The sequence below is a fragment of the Scomber scombrus genome, chromosome 14 (assembly GCF_963691925.1).
Source record: "Scomber scombrus chromosome 14, fScoSco1.1, whole genome shotgun sequence".
NCBI lineage: Eukaryota > Metazoa > Chordata > Actinopteri > Scombriformes > Scombridae > Scomber > Scomber scombrus.
Window position 1 is genome coordinate 719,199 of NC_084983.1, and position 4,684 is coordinate 723,882.

At 43.6% G+C, this 4,684-nt stretch overlaps 1 pseudogene; it reads left to right on the top strand.

Moving 5' to 3' along the window:
* Positions 1 to 277: 277 nt before the first annotated feature.
* LOC133994311 (uncharacterized) lies at positions 278 to 914 on the top strand (annotated as a pseudogene).
* Positions 915 to 4,684: the final 3,770 nt, after the last annotated feature.

Consider the following 4,684-nt stretch of genomic DNA (forward strand, 5'->3'; position numbering starts at 1 on the left):
CTTATACTTTGACTTCTAAAGAAGTGTCTTATGTCCATTTTCCATTTCTTCGACATCCATGACATCCTAATTACCGAGCACACGTGCACGCATGCACACACACACACACACACACCGCCAGAGCCAATTGGAGAGCGATATTTAGGTTAAAGGCGGGACTTCTAGCAGAGATCGACTGTTAACCCTTTGTTTACCATAACCATTGCCTAAACACTACGGCGAGCGGGTGTATCGATAGGGACTACACAGTAGTGGCTGGATATTGGTAGGGACGTGACTACTCCCCCACAGCTCTACTGTCCCAAGTATCAACAGCCTGATCACCAGCCCAGACTTTTCCATGCAGTACGCCACAATCAACCATGCCATTTCTCTGATCCGTCTCGCAGGTCAAGGAGCTTGGCTGTCCAAAGCAGACATCACTAGTCATCCCCATTCACCCTACTGGCATCTCTTTGGTGTTTCCTGGAAGGGTGCTTATTACTTTTCCGTACACCTGACTTTCGGGTGTAAAAGCAGCCCAAAAATGTTCGACTCCATGTCCGAGGCCCTGTGCTGGATTCTGCTTAACAACTGTAAACTCCCGTACGTCATTCACTTACTCGATGACTTCCTCACTGTCACACTTCCATCTTCACCCCTCGCCCATGGCCTTACTACTCTGATCTCCGCATTCCGCGACCTCGCCCAGCACACTCGAATTTCTTTGCATAAACCTAGACTCAGTTTTACTTCAAGCATCCCTGCCAACAGACAAACTCAATAGGATTTCACTCCTCATCTCCAACTTCCTCCTGGCTACCCAGTGCACAAAACAGCAGCTGTTTTCCTATCACATCTCCTTTCCGTATCCGCTTCCAGCCCATCCCTCCACGACCATATCGCCCTGGACGAAGGTTGCAGGATGGAACTAAAACTCTCTTTATCTGATAGATTTCAGTTTGTAAATGTTAATGATAAATCCTCCATGCAAACAAAAGTAAGACACAGTGTTCCTCAGGGTTCAGTGCTTGGACCAATACTATTCTCATTATATATGCTTCCTTTAGAAAACATTATTCGGAAACACTCAATAAATGTTCATTGTTATGCAGACGATACTCAATTATATCTATCAATAAAGCCTAATGTAATCAACCAGTTAACTAAACTACAAACATGTATTAAGGACATAAAGGCCTGGATGACCTGTAACTTCCTGTTAGTTATTGTTATTGTGCTTGGCCCTAAACACCTCAGAAACACATTATCTAATGATATAACTTCTCTGGATGGCATTACTTTGGCCTCCAGTACTACTGTAAGGAAGGAAAGGAGTTGTCTGTGCTTTCTGGTCTCACAGGCAATCTGGGCCTGTAGACGTCCGGATGACAGATTCCAGTCCCAGACCTTCTAACTTCAATGTTTATTTTCAATGTGCTTCTCTCTCTCTCTCTCGCCCCAACCGGTCGAGGCAGATGGCCGCCCACTTTGAGCCTGGTTCTGCCTGAGGTTTCTTCCTGTTAAAAGGGAGGTTTTTTTTTGCCATTGTCGCAAAGTGCTGCTCATGTGGGAATGTTGGGTCTCTTTATAAATTAAAACCTGAAGAGTACGGTTTAGAACCTGCTCTATGTGTAAAGTGCCTTGAGATAACTTTGTTGTGATTTGGCGCTATACAAATAAAGATTGATTGATTGATTGATTGATTGATTGATTGACTCTGGCATCAATTCCTGTCCACTTGGAACCGAATTTCCTTCTTTTATAATGACTATGTCTCTAGGCCCGGAGATATCGAATTATACACGGATACAGCCCCGTCCGTTGGCTTCGGCGGCTACTTCAGCGGCAGATGGTGTTCCTCCTCATGGCCTTCTGAGTTCTCATCTCTGACCCCTTCATCTACTATCCACGAAACGTACCCAATAATCATTGCAGCTAGCCTTTGGGGGCACAAGTGGTCGAAAATGAACATAGCTATATACTCTGACAAAACAGCAGTTGTAGACATCATTAACAGAGGCCGTTCACGTAGCCAAGACGTCATGCCTTTCATACGAAAACTCACTGTACAAGCTACAAGAACTCCATCGCTGACTCACTTTCTTTCCAGAAATTCAGACGCTTAGCACCAGCCGCCGACCACCTCCCGACTCAGGTCCCACTGTTTTCAGCCATCATCTTCCCCTAAACCCTTGCCTAGAACATTTAATACTTACATCCCAAGACGCCATCCTCAACAGCCTCGCACCCCGAACCCTGTCATCCAACCTGACTGGGTGGAATTGCCCACAGCCTCCCGTTTCCATCACTCGACGTCCTTACCATTTCCTGTTTTGTAACATATGCCCACTCCTTCCTAAAGATAAGAACAACCACAATCCAAACATACATCAGCAGAATCAATTTCATTATTAAATTGTCCTCCGGAGCTCCATGTCCCAACTTTTCCCACTCTTACATCCGTATGTTAATTAAAGGACTCCGTAAAGCTGAACCTCATCCCACGGCAAAACGTTCACCTCTAACCCCAGACCTTCTTACACGCTGTATCAGAACCCTCCGCACCGCCTACCTATCCCCGTATATAGATAAGGTTTTAGAATCCATATTCCTACTAGCATTCTTTGGTTTTCTGCGTTCTTCAGAGTTCACCACTTCCTTTTCTCACTATGACCCATCGCATCACGCCACCATATGTGACATATCAGTCCACTCTCTTGACACACTCATCTTCCACCTAAGAAAAAGCTAACTAATCAATCCGGCCAGTGACAACCCGTTTTCCTTTTCCGTTCGCATTCATTCCTGAGCCCTTACGAACCCAACCATGACTACATCCGATTAGGACAAACCAGCCGCATCTCCCCACTTGATCCACTATTCATTACTGAAACAGGTACAGTAACCACACATTTTTGGTTCCACTTCCACCTGCGGCAAATCCTAATAAAATCCGGCATATCCCCAGAATCATACTCATGCCATTCATTCCGCATCTGTGCTGCTTCCTCAACTTCTCGTCAAGGTATCCCCGACAACATCATTAAAATTCTCGGACGTTGGTCATCACCCGCTACTTGACTTACATCCACCACAGCACTACCGACATTAAAAACGCACACATGCTCCTGTCCTCTGGTAGACATTTTGGGGGTCTGCAACACGGACCAGACATCGAGACATTTTTTTGTAAATTCACAGGCAGGATTATGGAAATCTTAACAACTGTAACTTTAATTCTTCATTAAAAGAATGAAAGCTTTTACTCCTGACCTTGCATGCTATACTGAGTCATTGTTGTTGTGATATGTTCACAAGTATGCAAAAACACATGCTTTGAGCAATGAAAGATCAATTTCACGCATTCATCAGTCTAACCTTAAAATTCTTAATACAATGCAAGCATGTGCTGCTGTGTGAGTGTTGCAGCTAGTGGCACTATAGAATGAAACAACAAGAGAAAGCCGACACCTTACATATGAGTTCACTTTTTTTTATTCACTTTTGACATGAAATACTACATTTTTGTGAGAATATTGTGAAAAGATTATTCTAAGCTTATATATTCTGGATTTATGGTCATCAATAATGGCACATATTGGACACAACAAGTGAACTTTCTATTCTTTCCATCTCTACATGCAATGTCCAATATTCATGAAAATGGGTATCCATGTCAGTTGCCCAGTGGTATGTAGTAATGCTTACAGGCAAAATGAAGTGAAGCCTAAATGAAACATAGTTCTTTAAATGTATGCACAGTATCTAATATGTCATCTCCAGCATCACACACTGCACACAGGAAATATTTGACGCAGTGTCTAATAATCCTGACAATTCAGACAGATCCATGCCGACTGACCTCCAGTAGTGATACCACAGCTGCTGCTCCCTCTGATGTGCCAAAGGTGCGAAGGCCTGTTCATCACTGCTTGTAGCTTTAATTATTATTGTTATTATTATTATTTTTCCTACTCCCTTGTTTGTTTCTTTTTCATTCTTTTCTTTGTTTTAATTCTTGGTCCTCCTGCCTACAAACATATTCAACCCAATTGTTACAGACCCCATACCATACAGGCTCACTGAGAGGGTGTAACACATTTAAAAGGACGCTCAGACACCAGAGTTCTAAATGAAACCAAAGTGTATTTAAGTAAAACAATAGAACTCAAAGTATCAACAAAAAGATGATGGATATCCCAGCTGAAATAAACAAAAGAAGGGAAATCACTGGGCCAGCCACGCAGTGGGCCGTCGCACCCAGCTAACCCTCTAACCTATCAAAAAGGAAAAGAAAAACAATCTAATCCTAAATGAACCAAAGGAAACCGAAAACTAGACTACTGGTGATATCCTCAAGCTCGAGAGACTGAGGCCCTGTTTACACGACAACGCTCGCGGGTGAAAACGACAAAATATTTTATTGGATGTGCCTTTCGTTTAGACGGTGACGGCGTTTTTGAGGCTTAAAAACGCTAAAAAGTGAAACCACCCTCCAGAGTGTAAATCTTAAAAACGCTCCACCGTTGCGTTCCTGTCTAAAGGGTAAAAACGCAAAAGTCTGACTTAAATGCAGCTGAGTTTCTGCTGCGGTCTGAAGCTGTAACCTAGGTGACAGAGACGCTCTTCCATGTGACGTCACGTACATTTCCTTCTGCTGATACCTGTCTGCTGCAGCAGGGCCGACAATGACAGAGGAGGG